Source organism: Schistocerca cancellata, chromosome 1, assembly GCF_023864275.1.
Source record: "Schistocerca cancellata isolate TAMUIC-IGC-003103 chromosome 1, iqSchCanc2.1, whole genome shotgun sequence".
NCBI classification, from domain to species: Eukaryota; Metazoa; Arthropoda; class Insecta; order Orthoptera; family Acrididae; genus Schistocerca; species Schistocerca cancellata.
This window is the reverse complement of record NC_064626.1, coordinates 716,520,414-716,546,695: the sequence shown is the minus strand read 5'-3', so window position 1 is coordinate 716,546,695 and position 26,282 is coordinate 716,520,414.

The window sequence follows — 26,282 nt, the reverse complement described above, 5'->3', positions numbered from 1 at the left end:
CACCTCGATGTCGAATTTGTCCACGTGCAATCTTTTGCAGCATACACATAGAATGTCATGATTACCACGAGAATGAAGAAATATGTTGGCAAGAATGGAAGCAAGAAGAGACGCAGTCAACAAATATTCGATTCCTCATGGCATTCATTTCATTTGACACGTAAGAAGAGGTAGAGCGGGATATTACTTTCGTTTACACGAAAGATATGCCGCACACATTGATAACGAGGAAGTCTGCGTCTTCATACGTTTCCTCCTTGAAATGTGTATGCTCTGTTATATACTAAGTAGCCTGATCATTGTTTCAGTAATGTTAACCTCTTGTTTGACCCCGTAACGATGAACAGATTCCAAACGCATGTCTCTGCATGAAAGTAGCTGTTCGAACCCTTCCTGGGTTGTTTTTTGTGTTTTATTGCTTGGAATTCCTGAAGCAGACCACTGTGCCTTCTCCCTTCGTGGGTTAGGTCTCAAAACTAAACCGCTTTTTATCCAATGGCATAATTTATTCAGACAGCATCAGCACAAGACTATCAAACAAAGCCTTCCATTTACAGTTGCAACACTCTAACCAGCACTGACCGAAGTGTAATCCACGATCATGGTCCGAAATTAGCAGCTGTCTGCTACTGTGGCAAAGTCTGTACTACACTTTCGATTCCGCAGCACCATTTTATCTGGTAACACTGTGTAGTTGCAGAGTTGTGCCAGCATGTCTGTCCTCACACTGTCAACTTTATGTTCTCACTTCTCCTGTAGCGTTGATCACGAGGAGCCGAAGTAAATGAGTGTATTCTGCATGACGTAACATTCAGTATTCCCTTCTTTCATAGCCACTCTTCATGTGCATCGATACCAAATAGGAATGTGAAAACTCTTGCGAGTGAAAGAATGACAGTAACAATCGTAACAAGAACAAGCAAATAATGAATGATGTTTATTCCAACGCAGAACGAGAATGGCTTTAAATATAAAAATCTATATCTATATCTATATCCATATCTATTGATCTTTGAGTTGGCACAATGCAAATATATTCTTAGCATTTAGTTACTGAATTTAGATCTGGATGTTTGCAGATAAAAGGAAAAGTCGATACTTCTCGCTAATGTAATATAATGTGAACCAGCAACTACCCTTTCCTTAGAACACGACTCAAGCAGGTCCCCAAGTAGGTACCAAGGCACTGCTTCATTCTGTTCCCTGACATTGCTCTGATGACGGTTAATGCAGATAGTTCCGATTATGAAATACAAAACGTATTGCTGGTTAGTTCCTAGGATAGTAACATTAAATTTGCGTTGTAGACGGCACATGAACGTGACGACTATCCATATTACTCATCAATATAAAAAGACAATATTTTGGGAATTTAGCAGGATTACTCAACATGAATTCTGAAACTGGGTGACTGTGCCGCACAGGTGCTAAACGTCGTCAAGAGTATACGATGACCTAATAGCATTAGGAATGTGAAGATCGTCTTCGACAGCTCGCAACTTTCACATTGCTATCTCCACCCTACTCCAGACAGTCCTCGGTGGAGCTGCACTACGTTGCCGATGTAATGGAAGGCCTTCAAACCGACAACAGAACACATATTGAAAAATACAAGCGAATTCTCTTGCAGCGTAAGCTTATTGTAACTAATCTAAAAATTATTGGAGAGGAACATTGTCCTATTCAAAAAAAGTAAAATGTTACACACTGTTGACGTCAAACGGACATTATCTATGTCCTGTCTTGTGTCCTACTCATCTATAATATCAAGTGTACTATCAAAATGATTATACATAATGGATGATAATGTAATGCATTGATACCAGATGGTGGGTTCACAACAGTATTGATGCGAAAAGAAAACAGAAGTTCGCAAAAGTGCAGTTGTGCATTTTTGTACGTTTTCACCTCGAGGTGTACAGTCGTGCTCAAAAGTATCCGAACGACCTGAATTGCATTTTGCCTGATTCGCATGCAACCGGCATAACGCAGCTGTCTAGCAGGTCCTCTAATCGCTTCTTGGTACAGTCGTTTGACTATTGAAAATGGTGCCAACAAGTCACCACTAGAAAACACTGCTCTGTATCGCAATAACTCAAGATGTAAAGTAATACCACGATACTACAAATATCAGGGAACACCTTATCACAGATAAGACTGTCCTTAAGGCTTGTAAGCTCACATTTATTACAATAAATGACATACCTGAAATGTTACCACTCTCATTATTACGTCACATTGGTAATGCACGTAGTAAGTTCGTCGTAATGTAATATAATACCCGCCTACTAATACACGCCGTCCGTCTCCGTTGCTTTTGAGCGTGAATGGAAACTGTAGAAATTTTCTGTGCAGCAACATTTAATAATAAAGCGTTTTAAATCCTCAAAAGCGATGAGCAGTAGCAGGCGCTTTCGATAAAGAACGGGGGAGTGCAGCCCCGCTGCTGTCGCCACGGCCGCTGCCAGTAGCCAGCCAGTGGATCCCGGAGCTTTGCCGCATACGGCGTCCAGAGGAGGACAGTCTGCAGGAAATCTGCCGCAAAATCGTTACTGGATAAAATTTTGATATCGGTGTGTCAGAAAGCGAAATAGATTGAATCTGCGCTACCATTACATTCACGTTTTCAGCATTCAGACAGAAGAGGCTATAAAAATATTTTATGCCAGCTGCTCTCGATCCACTGACATTATGAACAGAAACAACGCACGCTACCGCTTTTTTTTTTTTAAATCTCATTTTGTTCGCTTTTGTTCGTTGCATCTGCTCGGGGCGGACGTCGTAAGACACCCGTTTAAGTTCGTGGTTGATCGATGAACTCAGGTTTTTTTTTATTACAGAGGACAGCTAATCCTCTGACCGAACACGCTGAGCTACCGTGCCGGCTGTTAGACCATAGGCGTAATCAGCCTAGAGTTTCTCTATCACTTCCTCCAGGAAGTGCCGCAGTCTACAGTGTTGCTATAGTGTGCAGATAACCAGACTTAGAGAATTAGCGAGTTGGCCAGTTTTTTTGTCCCATGTCGCGATCGGTGCGGATTTAGCCTCTGAAGCGGCCGGCCGCCGGTCGAGTTTTATGTCAAAGAGTGCACATCTGTTGTTTGCGCTTGTTAGTTCAAGCGGCCACCGTATTTACTGCGCTGATGTCGCTTGTACGCCAGGAAATACGAAGGTGTGCTGGAAAGTAATGCCTCCGTATTCTTCATGTCTTCATATTTGCAGGCCTCTTCCATTAGAGGGGTCTGAATTGTTGTGTGGAACATGGCGATGAGTAACGTAGCAATGTCAGTGCGTGAGGAACAGAGTGCTGTTGTACAGATTCGAATTCGACGAGTTCGTCCACACATGGAGCGCCATCTCCTTCAGCATGACAGCGCCATGCCACACACGAGCGCTGCAAAATATGTAACATCCGATGCCTTGGATTCACTGTCATCGATCATCCTCCATACAGTACCGATTTGATCCCATCCGAGTTTTATCAGTTTCCAAAACTTAAAGAGCACCTTCAGGGACTATACTTTTATAATGACGAAGCGGAGTATTCAGAGTTGAAATTGTGGCTTCGACAAGTAAGTCCAACACGCTATGGTGACGGTACCCCAAACTGGTCTCTCACTGGGAGAAATGCGTTCGTCGCCATGGTGACTATGTTGAGAAATAAATATTTAGACATGAAGGAATAAAGACGTAGAATGTTAATAACGTTTGTTTTATTTAAAAAACTGTAAGATGTTTCACATTAGAAAATTCGGAGACATTACGTCCTCATAGCATCAGTCTCAGAAATTTTGGGATGAACGACGTATTTAGGATTCGACATTTCTGTGAACAGCTTTGTCCTCTACTTTCTTGTTTACAAATGTTGTAGCCTCCAAGCTATCATCACAATCCCCCGTATTTAATACCAATCCCGCATCAACATCAAAAACTCTGTATGTTCCACTCCTGTCGCCAGTACTTTATCGCCATCGCTGCTTTCATTACATGGTGTAAAAATTTCACCTTGACTGTTAATGTTACTACTGTCGATCGGATTGTTCAAATTTGCGTTTTCAGACTGTTGAAAAAGTATTCGTCAAATATTTTAGCTTGAACGTGTTCTGCCTACGTTGTGCACAATTTAGCTTCTTTCCGCTGATCTTCCTGCTGGGTAGACTATTTTTTTTTTAAAAGAAAGAAAACGCAGCATTTAATACGATCAATGATGATAACTGCCAACCACAAAAATGTCAACATGTACACGAATCGATGTCAGACATAACACGAGAGCAATTATGGCAGGCGACATTAACAATCGTTCTCCGACTCAACTCAACAACGAGCCTTGCCTTCCTTGCTTCAGAATTACATGCACCCCTTTCCTCTCTGTGCCCCAGCCTATCTTGCCTACTCGTAAATCCGGCCCCCATACATGCTGTGTACAGTATCAGTGTGCCATACATACAGAGGCCAAGTTCTGTGGTAATCTGGGAGACAGTCGTTTGGCGCGGCAACGTAGACTGCGAGATTTTCGATTCGAGGGAATGTGCATTTTTCAAAGAGTTAGTCGCTGGAGGCGAGTGGAGGCAATTAAAAGTTAGAAGAATTCAAATGAATGTGAGATAAGTGCAGAAATTGAGTGCATTAGAGCAAAAGTGGTGTGGCAGTAACATTTTATTAGTAGTGTGGTTGAAGATATTTGCGCTATGGAGTTGTTAAATAGGTAGTATATAGATCAACAGTAGCTAAAAAATGCTAGCGTTAATAATGGGGTGTGAATAATAAGAAGCGATCATTGTCGCATACTAAGTTTCGAATAAACTTCCGCACTTCTCACTAGGAACAATCTATGCTGAAAACGGTTTGTAATTATAGTGACGACTGTGAATGCGAACTTGAATTGTTAGGGCCATGGGCGCCTGTAGAAATTTCTCTAAGAGGGGGAAACGTTCAATACTTACCAGTTTTACACAACTAATTAGGTGAGTTTGAAAAATTGTCATGCCCCAAGAACTAATTCTACAAGAAGTATACAAAACTTGTTGTTTCAAAAGATTGTAGGTAATTAGTACATTTAAGATATATTACTTTGGTATGTAAACGATACACATATTCCAATCGAATATGCTAAGTAGATCTTTTTAGGTTATTAATACGAATTTGGATGCCACCTTTTTGATTAAACGATCTGAAATTATGCCCAGACATGAAAAAATCCGTGGCAACTGTCGGGTTATGAAATAAAGTTAGAAAACATTCACGAAATAATTTACTCAGTTTCGCATAATGTTACACTGACATTGAAAATGGAAAATCTGAAATAGAAAAAAGCCAGAATGACAGAAAATCTTGCTGGATGTCAACAAAAGTGCCACATATTCCTCAAAGTAGAGAAACAGGGAATAAAGGATTAACAACGCTTATTAAACCTTGAAACCATCTGTAACACTTTATTCGCTTACAGAACTTAATGTCTGTTCATTTTAATGAATTTATTACATTACTTTCATTTCTTCTATTTATTCTACGTCGACTAGTACAAAGGAAGTTGAACAAAACATGTTTTGAAAAGTTCATTTGTTTTTCTTGGCTACATAAAATGTAGCCAAGGGTCAATATACGAATAGATTAATGTCGGAAACATTCCAAAACCATCCTACAATTTGCCAGTAGAATTAACTTTTAGTGTCTTAGTATTGCACCAAGATAATCCTAGTTACATTATTGCGCAGCACGCTAATGAGGATGCAAAATTCGTAACTCGGTGACTCCATGTGGCACTATGGTGCACCCTTAGACTTTGAGAAGTTCCCAATCTCACAGACCACTTTCGTTTTCTCCTTGAAATTTCACACACTTTTTCCCTACTTTCTAGCGTATAAATAATAACTTCTTCCTCGAAACTGGAGAAGGTATAGATGTATACACCTGCAGGACGGTGTGTGTCTTCTTCTGAGGGTATTCCAATAGGTCTGCATATAAATCTCAAAGCAGAATCTCAATCCGTCATCGGTTTCCTTTTTCCACATAGATATGGTAAAATAATGTTGTGATTGGACTGCGCATCAACAAGAACGGGGCGAGGGCAGTAGTAGGTTAACATATGTTGTAGCACATTCTGTTAGTGTGGGTTGCTAACATCCAGGAGCAACCATATGTTAAGGGGCAAACTTTATGGATTTATGAGCCTTCCCCTTCCCCTTAACCTATTGTTCTGCTAAGTGGTTTATGACCTCCTGAGTGTTAATTTATGATCCACCAGGGATTATCCATCGTTCTGAGAAACCTCCAACATTCCCCCTCCCTCTCCTCCACCCCAGCCCCGCTGGAAAGTGCCCAGCTGTTCTCCTCTACCCTCTCTCCAAATTCATTAACTAATGAATTAAATCGATCAATTAATTAACCTCTGCCTGTGTGAAATCCCCCAGTCCTCCCCTTCAATCCTCTACTCCCCCTCCCCTCCCCATCTGGCAGTTGGTGGGGAAAAGGTCACAGTCTCTGCTGAAGAAGAAGGATCTCATATTACAAAATTGAAATCAATGCATAAGATATACTGTTTATTTATAAAATTGTATTTTCAGGGGGTTTACTCTCCTTATTTGGCGATAAAAGGTGACATTCAGCAACTACATGTCCTAATTATGTGATTGCACTGCTGCAGATTGGAAGTGTTGTATTGTTGGAAAATTTTCGTGTGTTTATTCACCTTGACATACAGGGAACGACTAAGCTAGCGCACAATGCCACCACCAGAGGATGTCTCACTTCCCACCCTTTACCCCCTCTCTCCCAGAAAAAAACTGATGTTGAAAAGACTCACTCTATACTGGAGAGGAAGGATCTCATGAGACAAAATTCAAATTAATGTCAATAATATATTGACACATATTACACTCCTGGAAATGGAAAAAAGAACACATTGACACCGGTGTGTCAGACCCACCATACTTGCTCCGGACACTGCGAGAGGGCTGTACAAGCAATGATCACACGCACGGCACAGCGGACACACCAGGAACCGCGGTGTTGGCCGTCGAATGGCGCTAGCTGCGCAGCATTTGTGCACCGCCGCCGTCAGTGTCAGCCAGTTTGCCGTGGCATACGGAGCTCCATCGCAGTCTTTAACACTGGTAGCATGCCGCGACAGCGTGGACGTGAACCGTATGTGCAGTTGACGGACTTTGAGCGAGGGCGTATAGTGGGCATGCGGGAGGCCGGGTGGACGTACCGCCGAATTGCTCAACACGTGGGGCGTGAGGTCTCCACAGTACATCGATGTTGTCGCCAGTGGTCGGCGGAAGGTGCACGTGCCCGTCGACCTGGGACCGGACCGCAGCGACGCACGGATGCACGCCAAGACCGTAGGATCCTACGCAGTGCCGTAGGGGACCGCACCGCCACTTCCCAGCAAATTAGGGACACTGTTGCTCCTGGGGTATCGGCGAGGACCATTCGCAACCGTCTCCATGAAGCTGGGCTACGGTCCCGCACACCGTTAGGCCGTCTTCCGCTCACGCCCCAACATCGTGCAGCCCGCCTCCAGTGGTGTCGCGACAGGCGTGAATGGAGGGACGAATGGAGACGTGTCGTCTTCAGCGATGAGAGTCGCTTCTGCCTTGGTGCCAATGATGGTCGTATGCGTGTTTGGCGCCGTGCAGGTGAGCGCCACAATCAGGACTGCATACGACCGAGGCACACAAGGCCAACACCCGGCATCATGGTGTGGGGAGCGATCTCCTACACTGGCCGTACACCACTGGTGATCGTCGAGGGGACACTGAATAGTGCACGGTACATCCAGACCGTCATCGAACCCATCGTTCTACCATTCCTAGACCGGAAAGGGAACTTGCTGTTCCAACAGGACAATGCACGTCCGCATGTATCCCGTGCCACCCAACGTGCTCTAGAAGGTGTAAGTCAACTACCCTGGCCAGCAAGATCTCCGGATCTGTCCCCCATTGAGCATGTTTGGGACTGGATGAAGCGTCGTCTCACGCGGTCTGCACGTCCAGCACGAACGCTGGTCCAACTGAGGCGCCAGGTGGAAATGGCATGGCAAGCCGTTCCACAGGACTACATCCAGCATCTCTACGATCGTCTCCATGGGAGAATAGCAGCCTGCATTGCTGCGAAAGGTGGATATACACTGTACTAGTGCCGACATTGTGCATGCTCTGTTGCCTGTGTCTATGTGCCTGTGGTTCTGTCAGTGTGATCATGTGATGTATCTGACCCCAGGAATGTGTCAATAAAGTTTCCCCTTCCAGGGACAATGAATTCACGGTGTTCTTATTTCAATTTCCAGGAGTGTATTTATTAATTACTTTGTGGGAGACAGGGCTCCCCCACTTGGGAAGAACTCATGTTTGCATCCCCCACCCACACTTCCTTTGATCTAATAACAGTAAGTTTCGAGGAATAGAATAAAGTGTGTTGCAGTAGCTGCTTTTGGGGTCTTCTACCAATGTGTCTGTCATCCAGGTGCGACCATGGGGGTCAAAAACCACCCAATGTCATAATTACAGATCACAGTACTAAATGTCACTGACCATGGACTGGGTGTCAGCCTCCTTTGATCTTGTGACCCCGAACACAGCATCAGATGGTGGCATCTTTCTGATATTGATACTTGAGAAATTCCTGTCGAAATATATGCTCTCTCTCTCTCTCTCTCTCTCTCTCTCTCTCTTTCTCTTTCTCTTTCTCTTTCTCTTTCCTCCCCGGCCACACAGGGTAGCTGTGCAGTCTGAGTTGCCGTGCCACTGTTCGCACAGCTCCCCCCATCAGAGGTTCAAGTCCTTCCTTGGGCATGGGCGTGTGTGTTGCCCTTAGCGTAAGTTAGTTTAAGTTAGATTTAGTAGTGTAAGCCGAAGGGATTGATGACCTCAGCAATTTGGTCCCATAAGAAATTACAACAAATTTTCAAAAATTTCTCTCTCTCTTTCTCTCTGTCTCTCTCGCCCTATCAAGTGGCTACTTCCTGTTCAATGAATGTTAAAAGTAGCTGGGAATTTCAAATTTCAGCTCTGTCGCCTGCTATGTCCTTAAGCAATTTGCAGTGGGTTTGCTTTGATGTGTGTGTTTGCAGTAACACTATTGTGGGATGCATGCAAATTGATGCTTTTCTGGAAAAAGAGAACCATCTGCGTTTAGACTGACATGGATATGCTTTAAAGGATAATTGAAAGTACGTTGAGTGATTGGTTGACAGACATTTCTATGCGGTTCACATAATGGTAGGCTGACGATGCATTCTAGAGAAAGGAAGATGTTGCGCCACATCATTTATCATGCATTTAACCATTTTTCTCTGTTGTGCTCTCTGAGTGCATCAGTTATGTGGTATAACTTGTGTTTGACGTGTACACAATTGTGTGTTCTGTGTGTGACTTAGAGTGCTATGTACTGGCCATCGTTAACAGCAAAACTCTCTATACCACAGTCAGCTGAGGACTTCCAATGCATTTGTAACAAATCACGCCCATTGGTGGAAAACCTATTTCAGCACCTTCCACTACATGAATGAAGATGTGTGCTAAGTACTCCACTTCTGTGCCACATCTTGGATGTAAATCGAGTCTTCAGTTTCATAACTGCATTTATTCTAATTTAATGACAGTTTCCATATGTTGTGATGTCCTCCACATTTTTATCATTGGAAATACCGCCTCTATCTTTTATTTCAACGATCCACTGTGTTGTGGGAGCAGCATAGTTTACACCATGCCAAGTCCAGCTTTATGTGAGAGCCAGTGGATCAAAATGTATTAACGTCAGATTGAACCTACACAGACCTCAAAGATCTGGTGGAAAAATAAAATGTATGGTGGTAAAAGCTGTAGTCACACACTGCTTGGATGTGTTATAGCAGAAAAACAATGTATTAAATTGCATATGAAAAACCACCACAGGAACCCTCTCTTGTGACTGATAGTGTATGGGATCTGGTCCTGCTAAAAAGTATGGGCAACAAAACTTTACACTAGTCTGTGCAAGCGACTTCGATCACTGAGCACCTGTTCCAATTGACCAATACCTGTATATTTAATAGAATTGTCACATATACTAGATGTCAGCACATAGATTGTATTTGTTTTCGATATATCACAAGAAAGGATGGCAATATCTGATCGAGATCTCTACTTGGTGACGTTAGTGAAGTTTTTATATTTTGTAGTTTTTATCTGCTGGATGGTACAAAATAACGAGGAGTTGGAGAATATTGGGGTGACGGACATGAATACACCTGAGAAGTGCGGATCTCCTTTGGGCTGCAGTACTTGTATGTAGTTTGGAAAGGCATCACGATGCAGTAGCAAAATCCTCATCCTCCTTCCAGTTCTCATATGATGTGAAGTCTTCCTAATTTTCCAGATAAGGAACACCACCATAACTGCTCATACTGGATTTTCTAGTGTCTTATGTAGCAGCAGAAAGTTGCAGTTGGCGCTGGCCTTACACATTGTACATCACTGGCAGAGCTATGACAACATACTCCCATTTCCACCGAGTGGTCAAAACACAGTCCTTTTGCAATAACTCAGCTCACACTTCTTTTCCACGGGATGTGGAAGGTGATAGATACAGCACTCACTCACTTACGCTCAGTCCCAACTTAAATTGGAACAATCACATGGGCAAAGTTGCAGGGGGGGGGGGGGGGCAGGGAACAGTTATAAATGCAAAGAGACTGTCTAAAGCCACACTGGAGTTTTACTGTATGTGATCCATAACAGATAGGTTCGAGAAAGGTGACTCATTTTGAGATATGATTTCATGAATATGATTCACCAGTGGCTGTAATCATTAAAACACATCTCTATAGGATCAAATGAAAGTGTGTGGTTGAAAGAAGAAACTTTATTCCAGATCACAGACAGAATTTCTACCAGAAAGTGTAACACTAACAGCTGTTTCTCAGCACAACCGACCATGCAACCTTTTTAGCTATCGGCCACCCTCTATGTATTGATAACATAATGTTTGTGTACCATACATGTGCGACATCAATGGTACTCATTTAGAGTCTAAGCTCTGTGTACATCTCTGCCCTATTGCTGGGCAGCTGGAGGATATCGGCCTGCAGGATGGCGCGTGAATAGGAGCGGTTGTGAGGTACAGGGGTGTGGACGGCAAGGAGTAGGTAAGAGACTTTCTGGCAGAGTTGGAGGTCCAGCTCTACTGCTGTCATGTGAGCGCTCTGTTGGGCTGAACATTGCTGGAAGGTTGTGGTCTAGGCTGGAGTTTGACTGTCAGTTACTTGACTGTTTATACAAAGGAATTAAAAATTGACGAGATAAATCCATAGACTCCCAAGGTATCAGATAGTCTGGACACAAAGATGTTACATTGTCTGTAATTTTTTCGTTATGTTTTTGTCTGCAAACATCTGAGTCTCCCAGCTTATTTCTTTCCACTTCACTTGTCTCTTAGTATCTTATCTGTATGCACAGATAGCAGAAGGTGATCCTATTCAAATTAACATCGAAATATACGAAGAAATCTGGAAGAGCTTTTTATCGAAGATTGGATTGAAATTGATGACAAATCGGTCTCTCAATAAAAAACCTTGGCCATTATGACATTTGTGATTGACATCTATCCCACAGTCTATTTAGACTAATTACCTTTGGTTTAAACATTATGTAATGCGTCGGAACGTTGTTATTATTTACTGACCTAACCTTCTCTTTGAATATATTTCTCACAGCTGTAATCAGAGGGTAAAGGACGACATTGGCGTTGCTAATACAGTGATACTATTGATTGGGACCCATTGCTGCGGCCTTTAATGCATTCTGCATGATCAATAAAAAAGCTTGCATCTTTTAGGAATTTTTTTTCGTAGTCCGATCCATTTAAAGACGTATTGCTCTGCTACACCTATACAGGCGCTGCACTACCTACATTACTGTCCACAGTCTCGCATCATTTTATTAGCAGTGGACTGACAATTAGAGATTGTGCTGATGCTGTGAAAATTCGGCACCGTCCTTAAGATAATTCCTTCTTGTCACCATTTTTGCTAATCACATGGAACAAACAACATTTAATCATTTACTAAAGAAGGAGGAGTAATTATACATTGGATGAAGCGAGCATACCCGGGGAACTGTTGCGTGCCTACATTATGGATATCATGGTGAGCCCTTTTCCGTAATGGGTAGCAGTTTTGTCCTTAACTGTCATGTGACCCACTGCATCCTTGTTCTTTTCGGATCTCCAATATTATGTGTAAGGTGTCAAACAAATAACACACCTTACACTGAATTCCTGAAACAATTCCGGTTAACTCAATATGTCACACAACATATTTACGTGAAATTGTACGAATATTATTAATATGCAGATCCAATAAACAAGCCAGCATCTTGTGAATATAAACGACTGACACTCACACTAGTAATTGCAGGCAAGTAATTTCCCAGACCCGAGCTACGAGATGCAGTTCTGAGGGAAGGAGAATTTTTACAGCAGAATGACCCTCTCGTGTTCAGCTAAAACCGCACAGCAGGACATCTAGCAGACATAATGACACGCCGGAGCCACCGAGTAGGCCATCAGCAAAAGCTACCCCTTGTCCCTGCTTTTAATGACGACCCTTTGGAAAGCCTTTCTACAGGAATATTACGGGAGATACCAGATAAAACGTCTGGAGAAACCCAACTCAAAACATTGGTGATTCACTTTACCCACCTGTACTAAAACTCACATGAAAGAAAAAGCTGTTTATTTCAGTATTATGTAGCACAAGTTAAACTCGGCGCTACGAAAGAAACGACGCCTGTAATAGGCGACAAAAACTCTAGTGGGTGGAGTTATATTAAGTACGAACGTTCTGACTGGGCATAAAAAAACGCATGGGCACCAGCTTTGATATAGGCGAATTCAGACAAAGTAATTCGCTTCTTCTCTTGCCGAAAATCGTTGAGTGTTTGACCAAGGCGACTCGCGCCATGCTGAGACTATTGCGAGAGTAATTATGTGAACACTTGTTCACAGGCCCGTCTTAACTAGTAAGGAGTTAAACTCCAGAGTCCCCTGGTACAGAGAATCGCAGCAAGCACCGAGAGTTCAAGCTTGCGAGTGATGTGAGGGCAACGACGTACGCACTATTCCAGCCAAATAGCGTGTTGCATGTCAATTAATTTAGCTAAGGAAGAACTGGGAGTCTCGGCCTCATTGAAGATGCAGGAAATGTATCAGACTAGTGTTTAACAATTGAGAGAGGTTTAGAATAGATTCTCAGGCTCACAGCTCGCGCCGACAGCCGCCACTGCCGCCGCTGACGTAAAGTAAACACACTTGCGCTCGCACCACGCCAACCAGTGATATTCAATTGACACTCAGAACTGCGGTCGTCTCTGTCTCTCCTAATTTTTGTACATTCAACCATGAACTGTAGTTAAAAATATTCACGAATGTCGGACTTAATTGAAACAGAAACACGAGATATACAATTTAACAAAAAGAACTAATCAGCCAATGTAGAGTGCTTTATACCCTGAAGGTATAAAAGTGTTTTAATTGTGTACTTCTTTTTAATTGCTCATTACCGACCCCCATTCAATTTTTGGTATTTTCCTTGTGCATTTTAGTGTAATTGATACCTCTGTCACCAATTACATTTCATTTGTTTGTATTTTCATCGTTCCCCAGACATGGTCATCAACTATATTACCTTTAAAGAACCTTATAATAGTTATGAATTTCGCTTCACAGTTGTGAATACCCAGCATCAATATTCTACCATCCAGTAATTTTGCTAACATTGCTATGTCGTGAAGCCACACTTAGAGTAAAAATACACCTTAATAACGAAAATCTTAGATTTTCGTTTTTGTTAACGTGTAGTTACACCTGAACCCATAATAACATAGCAATAACGTTTCCTTTGTAGGGACTGTAGTGGAACTGACACTGAGATCATTGTCTGATTATATCACTGTCCATTCTGCTCCTCTTTTCTGAACTCTGCATGCGTGAGATGGTATCTTCCTGCCTTGCAGGCGGTAGGTTCAACACAAAATTCCTAAAACACTCAAAGAGAGTCCTTGTGCAACTGTGGTAGGAAGATAGAGCCAATCTCACATACATGTTAGATATGTTATGAGCGAAAGCACTCTTATGTATTTTTCTACCAGGCTGAGTTTAGTCGATTTTCTGGACACATATTCTCGATATGCTGCGAAAGTGGATTGTAGTTTGGATTCTGATTTGTACTTACCATGTTACTGGGTATCGTGGCTTGGTTCACAGCGTATGAAAGCCCGTGCTTACTGCTAAACATTTTCTGTAAGATACTCGTCTGGTGTATTACCTCATCACATTTGCCAGCCTTGTTTTATTTATTAGCTTTTGTATTTCATTAGAATAGTCTTTTATTCTTCTTAAGTGTGTGTTTGTTTTACAGAACAGGTTACAAATTATTTAATTTGTAGTTTACTCAAGTAGAAAGAGATCGCGGAAAGGGTCCTCAGTGTATGCTATAGTTAGTCTTTTGGCTTTCATGGATCATTTTTGATAACGTAAATTCCTCTTACATCTGCGGAAAAGGTATGCATTTTGGTAAAACAGCTGGCCAGCTTATTCTAGTAAATTTGCATTACTTTTTAGCAGCAGTTTGCCGAACTAGTCACCCGTGAAGTAATTATACTGTTTGCCATTTCTTCCTACCGGGCTTAGATAATTGTCTCTGTACATTTGATCAGTACTGCCGTTGTTTGCTTGGATGTAACTCTTAAAATTAAGTGTTTGCCTTACTTTGGAGTTCTGTATTTCGGTTGTGTACGTTACTGGCATGGAGCCCTTATATTTATAATTAGTTTCTCTTATAATTTCCTACAGCGGATTCCCTCTAAATTCTGTTTAGGTAACTGTGTTTATAAGTCTGATAGTCTGCTGACATGCGGTGACATATTTGAACGTAAGCTCAAGGTCCCTTAAAATGGGTGTCTTGTACCCTTAACAAAATTACCTAAATCCTAAAGCTCCATTGCCGATTATAAACTTGATTGTATGGCTGCCAGCTGTTGGTTCTGTTATCCTGTACCTGTCTCAAATGTGTTTAAGTTTTTTGAGTAGTGAAATTTTGTTTACTTAAGATTGGTTAGTGTTGCCATAAGCTGGTCTTCAGGAGTGAGGCATCTTGTCCATTAATGAAATTTGTATGTAAAATGTAATTGCTTGAAAGGGCTTCGCCGTGTTAGGCATTTATATTTGGGCGTTAAGCTGCTTGTGCAGCTGCTAAGCGTAGTTATTTGTTTGATCAATTGAAGTTGTTGCCCTGTAATTGTCTGTTAACGAGCAATGCCACATGGCTATTAACAATTCTTTGGTGAAACTGTTTGGTATTTTAAATTATTGCGATAAGAAAAGGAAGGAGATTATATTTTGGGTCCCTTAATTATCATCTTGCGCCCATGCATTTTAAGGATTGCATTTATTGATGTGGTGATCCTGCTTTATTTACTAGTCATCAGTGCTGCCCCTACTAAATTGTGTATTTACCAACTGTAAAATGTTCACTTGTCTTTTGATAATCGGAAGTTCACTGAGGCTTTTTGCAGATGATGCTGTGGTGTATCGAGAGGTTGTAACAATGGAAAATTGTACTGAAATGCAGGAAGATCTGCAGCGAATTGACGCATGGTGCAGGGAATGGCAACTGAATCTCAATGTAGACAAGTGTAATGTGCTGCGAATACACAGAAAGATAGATCCTTTATCATTTAACTACAAAATAGCAGGTCAGCAACTGGAAGCAGTTAATACCATAAATTATCTGGGAGTACGCATTAGGAGTGATTTAAAATGGAATGATCATATAATGTTGATTGTCGGTAAAGCAGATGCCAGACTGAGATTCATTGGAAGAATCCTAAGGAAATGCAATCCGAAAACAAAGGAAGTAGGTTACAGTACGCTTGTTCGCCCACTGCTTGAGTGCTGCTCGGCAGTGTGGGATCCGTACCAGATAGGGTTGATACAAGACATAGAGAAGATCCAACGGAGAGCAGCGCGCTTCGTTACAGGATCATTTAGTAATCGCGAAAGCGTTACGGAGATGATAGATAAACTCCAGTGGAAGACTCTGCAGGAGAGACGCTCAGTAGCTCGGTACGGGCTTTTGTCAAAGTTACGAGAACATACCTTCACCGAAGAGTCAAGCAGTATATTGCTCCCTCCTACGTATATCTCGCGAAGAGACCATGAGGATAAAATCAGAGAGATTAGAGCCCACACAGAGGCATACCGACAATCCTTCTTTCCACGAACAATACGAGGCTGGAATAGAAGGGAGAACCGATAGAGGTACTGAAGGTACCCTCCGCCACACACCGTCAGGCGGCTTGCGGAGTATGGATGTAGATGTAGATGTAGATAATGAACTAGTGTTTTAGTCTATACAGTTTTGTTACCCCAGCACCTTACCACTGCCTAACCAACTACCTATCGTCTCAGCAATTGTACACATGTTAGTTACACGAGGTTTAATGTCCTTATATGTCACCTGGTAAAAATAATGCCTTGTTCATATCTATAGGATTTGCCTCTGACGAGAAGCGATGCTGCCCCCTTTTTCCAGTGGTGTTTAGGATGTTTAATGTTTCAGTGCTGACTGAACTGTAGATTACTGTCGCAAGCGAGTGCGCCACGGTGTAGTACCACAGAGGTGGCGGTCGTCTGTGGTACTGAGATGGCTAGTCGTAGTTCTAACACGATCAGAACCTAATCCCTCTCCTAGGCCCTTTGATGGCCAAAGCCAGTGTCTCCGCAATAGTCCTCTAATTGAGTATTGTGTTAAGTGCAGCAGCACTTAGGCAGCCCGCAATGCACCAGCTGCGTCCAGGCAGCCAAAAGCGGACCTGTCGTGGCTCGTTTAACTGGCTGCTTTTGTGAGATAGATGCCAATCACGAATGTGATAATGGTCAAGGTTTTTACTGAGAGACCGATTCGTAGTCAGTTTCAGTCCAATATTCGTTAAAAACTCTTCCAGATTTCTTCATATATTTCGATTGCATCCAGATATGGCCTGTATCTTTTTTGGAGTCGTCCAACTGCATTCCATTAAATCGTCACATGTTTCCTTCATATCAACGAAAAACCAAAGAATTTATTTAGTCCATCTTAAGTCTTTATGCACCCAACACACTATTTCGTAACAGTCATCATTAAATCCTTGACTCTTGACTTTTCTCTTAGTCATTTCTTTGTCCATCAGTTCATTGTCTTTGTTTCGAACAGCCTTTTTTTTATTGATCACTAGAAAACTCACGATTTTAAATTACTAGCGAAGATATATTTCTTAATGATGTGTGTTACAAAATGGTTCAAATGGCTCTGAGCACTATGGGACTTAACTTCTGAGCTCATCAGTCGCCTAGAACTTAGAACTACTTAAACCTAACGAACCTAAGGACATCACACACATCCATGCCCGAGGCAGGATTCGAACCTGCTACCGTAGCGGTCGCGCGGCTCCAGACTGAAGCGTCTAGAATCGCAGGGTCACATCGGCCGGCGATGTGTATTACAAAAAATTATGGTTCACACGTCACAGACCCAGTACAAATTTCCTTCCGAGAGAGACTTTCTATCTGCCCAAATAAGTTCGAGCTTATTTATGTATATTTCTTTCTGTCAGAGCCACACATTTTTATTTTTCCTAAGCACACTGTTCCGGTAACTGTGGCCTCATAATTTTCAGTCCTTCTCCCATTCTTATGTGCAATGGAGCAAATACAAGTGGTGGCGTCCGAAAATAATAGACAGGACAAATAAGATCCGTTGACGTATATTCCTTCTTCATCAATGTTAGCTGATTAAGAAACATCCTCCAAGGCAGCAGATAATACTTTAGTTGAGTTAAGTCAATTTGTCTCATTATTTCTTAAATCATGTAATTTTCCGCTCTCCTGAATTGGAAAAAAATATAGTTGTAATCTTCTTTTCTTGTTTCTCGGGTTCCATATACCCATCGATATCCACCACAACTAAATACAGTAACTGGTTGAAAATCAATAAATTCTGGTAAAAGTGGAAACTTATTTCAACTGTAAGTGGCCTGGTTTAGAGACTGTGGGTGGTCCAGCTTGACATATCCATTTCAAAAACCCGATCGATCTTGATGTTTATTAATGACTTATGTTACCTCAGGATGGTTAGTGCTATGACTGATAAAAGTATTGTTTTCCACCTACAATAAACTAATGGCTATGTAGTTCTTTATTTCTCTGTTTTCTTTCGTGTGAATCAAAACTATTATAGTATTTTTCCAAATCGTTCTTATACACACAAGGCTGTGATTAATATTGAGCAATATTTAAGAGTCTACGTAACCACGGAGAATTATTTTCAGCGACAAAAGATGGGACCTTTGTATTTAAGACAATCCAAAGTAGTTCTCATAGGTTCCCAATGTGTGACACCGCCGCAATTTTCAATACATTACACTGTCAACAATCTTGTCGTGGTCCACTAAATTAATCACGTAACGCTCAAAATGTTACTTGGATTCTCGCAACAGGAAGAATGAGGCAACAAAGAATCGAGACCAATGTTGTTATCGCCGTGTGCCTGCCTATGCTCGTAATACTTACATGCATACGGGTTCGTGTCCGACTTCGGCATAAACTCTCATACGTCATTATTGGGTAGTTAATCTATACCTAAAACAGCTGATGTGAAGGATTTGACAGTCAACAAAGTAATTTCGAATATTTTTCGTGTAGCTGTGGATTGTCAACATTGTCTGACCTTACAGAGGGCATGAGAGAATTAAAAAATTTTATATAACTTTTTTTTACTGTTTTAAAAACATATCAGATTTCTGATCTTTATGACCTGATAGATGTCCGGTCTTACTTTCTGATGGTAAGACTCTGAGAGTGATACTGTCTTCTTGTTAATCTGAACGACTGGCCCGGCCCAGCTGTTTCCTTGTAGTAATATCCATTTCAAACATTTCGTGTACTTCCACGAAAACACAGTGTGTTTCAGAAAGACTCGTTCGCATTCAGAAAACTGTATCACCTACATCGGGCATGCGCAACCTTTGATGGTCCGCGGGCTTATTTAAGTTTGCGGGCTGCGTCGTCACGTGACTCGACGCCACTGCTTCTAGCGCATAAACTCAAAAATATAGGATCTATGACGTTAGTGTTTATGTGGTAACGCACCGATACGATAGTAGCTTTTTTCCCGGCGTCACGCCGCCAAATTATACACAGGGTAAGTAAAACTTTAACTGGTCTGCGTCTTGAGCAACTCACGGCGATCAAACGCGAGCCGAGTGTCGACGGAAATATCCTAAAAATGCGCTCTGTGTGAAGTACAATGAGATCGTCTCGCTCTCTCTGCCATGAATTTCTTTCGCGGGCCGGATTGAAATCAGTCGAGGGCCGGATGCGGTCCGCGGGCCACTGGTTTCTCGCTCGTGATCTACATGAATGAAGACAGAAACTTGGGGTGTATTTTAATTTACGCGTCGAATCTAAAAGTTTGTTCTGTCACTAATCGTAAGCTGACGTCTCATACGAAAGATAGTATGGGCCTCACCGGTGAAATTACACTACTGGCCATTAAAATTGCTACACCACGAAGATGATACGCGACAGACGCGAAATTTAACCGACAGGAACAAGATGCTGTGATATGCAAATGATTAGCTTTTCAGAGCATTCACACAAGGTTGGCGCCGGTGGCGACACCTACAACTTGCTGACATGAGGAAAGTTTCCAACCGATTTCTCATACACAAACAGCAGTTGACCGGCGTTGTCTGGTGAACCTTTGTTGTGATGCCTCGTGTAAGGAGGAGAAATGCGTACCATCACGTTTCCGACTTTGATAAAGGTCGGATTGTAGCCTATCGCGATTGCGGTTTATCGTATCGCGACATTTCTGCTCGCGTTGGTCGAGATCCAATGACTGTTAGCAGAATATGGAATCGGTGGGTTCAGGAGGGTAATACGGAACGCCGTGCTGGATCCCAACGGCCTCGTGTCACAAGCAATCGAGATGACAGGCATCTTATCCGCATGGCTGTAACTGATCGTGCAGCCACGTCTCGATCCCTGAGTCAACAGATGGGGACGTTTGCAAGACAACAACCATCTGCACGAACAGTTCAACGACATTTGCAACAGCATGGACTATCGGCTCGGAGACCATGGCTGCGGTTACCCTTGACGCTGCATCACAGACATGAGCGCCTGGGATGGCCCTGTACGGGCCTTTCTGGATATAAAAATGTTCTACTGCTGCCCTGGCCAGCACATTCTCCAGACCTCTCACCAACTGAAAACGTCTGGTCAATGGTGGCCGAGCACAATACGCCAGTCACTACTCTTGATGAACTGTGGTATCGTGTTGAAGCTGCATGGGCAGCTGTACCTGTACACGCCATCCAAGCTCTGTTTGACTCAATGCCCAGGCGTATCAAGGCCGTTATTACGGCCAGAGGTGGTTGTCCTGGGTACTGATTTCTCAGGATCTAGGCACCCAAACTGCGTGAAAATGTAATCACATGTCAGTTCTAGCATAATATATTTGTCCAATGAATACCCGTTTATCATCTGCATTTCTTCTTGTTGTAGCAATTTTAATGGCCAGTAGTGTAGTTCTCTCTTATGCACTGTGCGTCGACCTGAGATGGCCATAACACAGTAATAAAAGCATTTTGCATTCTCTGTTTCAACTCGTGCAGTTCAATGTGCTACTTGATTTTCGTCGAGAATTCGGTACTGCAACTCCCACAGATCACAGCATTCGGCGATGGCACCATCAGTTTCAAGACACTTGTTGCTTATGTACGGGGAAATCCACAGGTCGTCCTCGTATGCTAGTTCGATATGTAGAGCGCATTCAGTCGTTTTCCGCACGTAGTGCATAGAAGTCTATTTGTTGCATCAGCTTCTGCCTGACGCATTTTGTAATAACGTTTGTGTTTCACACCACACAGAGTTGGAATGCTGATGGTGATGATGTAGACTTTTCTGACTTCATTCTACCCTCTTGAAACCTGCCCGTTCATTTGGCACTTTCATTTTTTCTCGTTATACTTTGCTTTTTGTGCATTTTTATAAAGTTCCGATTGGTCGTGGAATGGAAACCACAAAAAAAAAAAAAAGGTATTTATCTACACCTTCCAGCTACATCTCTACATAGCGCTCCGACTTACATATTTGTCGTAATGTGGTACCAGCTTTGCAGTACCCTCGTCACAGAAAGCAGATGCCTGTGCTCTCCGCCAATTCCCTACACTGGTCTGCAGCTCGTTTTCTGTACCAACATGTTGTCCTCATAGCCAGCAAAGGAAAGAGATGAAAATCAGGAGAGTCAAATCCGGGTTATATGGTGGGTTATCAAAAACTTCCCACTGAAAACGCGGCGGGATTGTCAGTTACGTTATGGAGGCTGCACGAGATCAGGCAGAACCGTCCAGCTTGAATAAACCGAATGACAGCACTCTGGCGGGAGACTCTACTGCTCTAGCCATCTTTACGTGCTCACTGTGAGCTCAGAATTGAAAAGCGCGACGTGACGCGATCTGTGGGCATACTAGAGACACCGTGCAACACGTCTCAAGTGCGCAAAGCTTCATCGGGTTTTTACTGTGGCTTTAATTTTGCGGCCGATCGGAGCTTCAATAAAACAGCAGCGCTTTTAGACCGAGACATTTATTTCTGCGATACACAGAGGTAAGCATAGCATCGACTGGTATCTCTCCATATCCTTATGGTATATTTTCGTATTCATCCTTGTATTTAGTCCTAGCGCTTACGTTATTAGCACGAAACCTTTAGTTGTGTCCTCTCTGCATCACCGCTAAAAAACCTAGCAAAAGCCGGACGGGCCGGACTTGTATGTATTTAGGCGGACACAACCGCAAAAAGCCGGACATGTCCGGATAAATCCGGACACCTGGAAACTCTATAGTACATGTCTGTAAAAGATATACCATTATAAAATCGAAAGTTTTTTGTAAAAATATTAACTTGTTGCCCTAGTTCCTGTCTTTACTCATGTAGAAGATGAAGTTTTCTGAAAGAGGCCTAATCTTTTTGAAACGGCGTGTATTTGTAGCGTTAATAAACTAGGGTGTGGACAGTGTAGAGTTGGACTGTTTTGAGGTGCAGCTGCTAGCTGCTGTTTGTTCTTGCAGAGTGGACGGCGTGACAGCAGAGCCCGCGTCCCCTCCCCTCGGTGCTCGCAGCTGACGCTCCGCCCCCACCGCTTCCGCCGGAGGTGTCCGGCCGGCTAAAGCCGCCGTAAGGCCGGCGCCGCGCCTGCACGGCTGCCGTGGGAATACCGCGGCCCGTACCGCTCCGTACGGCGCCTGCACTGAGGGCGCCGTATTTCTCGGAGCAGATCCCCGGCCCTGCGATTATCCTCGCCGTAATGCCGGCCACCGCCTGCTACACAAATAATAGCCCAGCTCCCACGGCCGCCCGCGGCGTATGGACGGCAGCGATGACAACAACACAACGCTCCCGAGGTGGTCGTCACGCTAAACTGAATTTCAAGCCGGTCACGAGGTAAGCTCCGTTCCTATAGTCAGAAGTTTTTTTTGAATTCACCCATCCATACGTCTACAGCACAACATCATACGAAAGTGAATGAAGGACTGTGGAAAGATCGAAAAAGAAGGGACTCGAAGCGTTTGAGGTATACTGTTACAGCAGGATGTTAAAAACTAATTGGACTTAGAAGATGAAGTTCCCCAAGTAATTGACGAGGAGGAGAATATGCGATAAATACTGACTAGAAGAAAAGATGGGTTGATAGGACAAGTGTTAAAGCATCAGGGAATTACTTTCTTGGCGCTAAAGGGATCTGTAGAGGATTAAAACTGTAGGGGAAGACAGATGTTGGTATGTTACACCGGGTTTCTCTTCTAACAGTCGTCAGGCACACTTCCTCTAGCATTTCAGCAAATATTTCTAATTTCGCCTTTTCACTGTGTACGTGGAGTCAGACCAGATAATTACCCCTCGTTACGTCATTCATGTGACGCCCAGTGTCAACACGAAGCGTCGGTTTGTTACCCATCCAAAACAAAATGATTTTTAAATCGGAATTTTACGTGCTCATTCGACAGAGCGCTTCAAAATTAGTCTAGACCGACATTCATTTCATTGATAAGTATTAACAGAGACAGTAAAAGACGAAGAATAAACAATACTCCAGCAGTGACTGATCAGCGCTGCTGCATGGCGGCAGCAGTCAGTGCGCGCCAGGACAGGTCTGTCGCTACTGGAGTAATGGGTGTTCCTAGAGTTTTACTGTCCCTCTTAATACGGATGGATAAAACACAGATTGCACTAGTCTATTCTGGGATCGCCCCATCGAGTGGTTACGTAAAATTTCAATTTAAAAAAATTGTTTGCAATGGGAAAAATTCGGGGCTTGTGCTGACGTGATGAACGCTATTCGATTGAGCTGACTCCAGCTACACAATGCAAAAATGAAATTGCAAATACCTGCTGGAACACAAGAGAAAATGAACCTCACGGCACTTAGTAGAGATACCCTGCATAAGGGGCAGTCAAATGAAAAGCTGACGGATGGAAAACAACTAAGTAAACTGTTTATTATTTCGAGAGTAATCGCCTTAACTGTTAATACGTTATCCCACCGTGAGGTAACGCGTTTAAAGCTTTCATGGCAGAATTTATTGTGGTAAATCGACTGCCACGAATGTCTCTCTTCAGGGCTCCAAAAATACCGAAATCGCATAGGAGGGATCGGGACTGCGTGGAGGATGTGTAAGGGCTTTCCAGCGAAACACTTAGGATAGTCGAAACTATTTTGGCAACATGTGAGCGGGCATTTTGTTGGTATATTGTGCCGTTTACGCTGCATGAGTTTCGTTGGAAAGTCCTTACACATCCTCCAAACAGACACGATCTCTCCCCATGCAATTTCTGTCATTTTGGGGCACGGTGAGAGACGGAGATAATAGGAGAGCAAGAAATAATAATTAAGTTTATGGGATCATGAACCACCCCAATGTTTTAAAAAGGAAGAAGAATAGGACGCTACGGGCAAGTCACGTAATTCGTATGCCAGACATCCGACTTCCTAAGGAAGCTTTCGTTGGTCACAATACAACAGAGAGACCCCTGTGTAGGAGAAGAAACAGCTGTGAAGAGGAAGTAAAGTAAGTTGCTCAAGCTCTGAATTTAGTAAACTGGTAGGAAACAACAACAGGCAGAATGCAATGGAGAATGTTTGTTGATGCAGCGCATGGTCTACAGGCGATGACTGCTAGGTAAGTAACTAAGCAAGTACAGAAAGACATTCTTGGTCGTCGATTTGCTTCGGACGAAGATGAGCACGCTTGGGTACAAACAGGTTTCCGTAAGCAACCGCAAGCATTTTCGCACGAAGACATCCTCACAGTGGGATAAATGTATTAATAGTCATGGCGATAACTTTTGAAGTAATGAACAGTTTATTTACTTTTTTCCAACTGTCTCGTTTTCATTTCATTGCCCCTTATACAGGTTGACGGTTACTGAAGTATACAAAATAAAATCGTCATAACTTCTGAACGGTTTGTGTTAGGACGTTCAACCTGGACGTTGGTCCTGGGGCATGATGGGAATTAGGAATTAGTATGCTCATGCGCACGCTTCTTGTTGTTGTCGGCCATCTGTACGTGAAAATGTCACCGTACAGCGTGCCTGAGCGTATAGCGCTTGTAAAGACCTGCTGTGCGAGCAATAACAGCCCAACTGCAGCTCAAATGAAGTTTGCGACCGAGTTCAGGCTGAAGACAACCGCTCCAAGTATGCTAACAATCAATAATTTGATTCGCAAGTTTGAGAGAACGTCAAATGTTCACGATGACAAATTTGGCAATCTCGGTCCCCCAAAAAGAATGCAAACGTCGGAAACATTGAGAAGAAACGTGTTTCAAATCAAACCCCAGGAAATCGATCAGACGAGCTCCACAAGAGATGGGAATCAAGCGTGAGACACTGCGACAAATTGTTATTGAACACCCGCATCTCTTCCTATACAAAATTCAAACCCGTCAGCCATTAAGCCCCAGGGCCATGGAACGGCGATCGTGTTTCGCCAACGCTATTTTCCACAGAACTGACGAGCAGGACTTCGATGTGAATACGGTTTATTTTAGCAGCAAACCCACTTTCATTTGGATGAGTTCATCAATAAGCAAAATTGGCGCATTTGGGGTACTGAGAATCTGCATTTCGCTATCGAGAAGTCTCTTCGCCCTCAACGGGTGCCTGTGCTGTGCGACGTCCAGTCACGAATAATCGGCGCAATATTCCTTGTTGGCACCGTGAGTACCGAACGGCACGTCAAGGTTTTGGAAGATGATTTCATGCCATTTATACAAAGTGACCCTGACTACGACAAGATGTGGTTCATGCAAGACGGAGCTCGACCCCATCGAAGAAGCAGGAAAGTGTTTGATGTCCTGGAGGAGGGAGCACTTTGGGGACCACGTTCAGAGGCCACTGGCATAGGCCCCAATTAGCTGCCATATTCTATGGCTCTGAACAGATGCGATTCCTTTTGTGAGGCTATATTAAAGACAAGGTGTACACCAATAACACCAAAACCATTGATGAGCTGAAAGGTCAGGAGGTCATCGACAGCATCGATGTTCCGATACTTCAGCGGGTCATGCCGAATTTTACTGTTCTCTGCGCCACATCATCGCTAATGGTGGCAGGCATATCGAACATGTCCTAACCTATATCCGAATATCTGTAGTGACGTTTATATGTTGAATAAAGTATGTGCGCGCCGTAGTTTGTAACTAATTTATGCTTTTTTTCATGACTAATTTACGTTTTTTCATGTTGTTCGGTAATTGTCATCCTGCATACCCTACATTTAATCGAGTACGTTGGGTGTAATGCTTTTCAGCTCAAGGGGCTGGTAAAGGAGACGAAGTCGTGGTTGGTCGCTTCAAACCATTCGGAAGCCTGAATAAAAATAAATAAATAAATAAATAAATAAATAAAGCTGAGTATCAAAGATACAGCCTTATATTAGAGAAACTATCTGCGGAGATATTTACCTTATTTTTTGAAGGTTACGTAGGTCAGCACTCATTACTGAAAGTAGTGTGGAAAAACGTGATTGTCACTTGTGGATAAAGGCTATTGGAAGCTCTGCCAACCTACTATTAGTGCCTCACTTTTTGATGAAACTGAACTCATCAGAAACGCGAACCACTTGTTCATCTGAACGAGCTTGGAAGCTCCAGAAACAGAAAGAATTGTGTTAGCCACTGATGTAAAAAAAATTG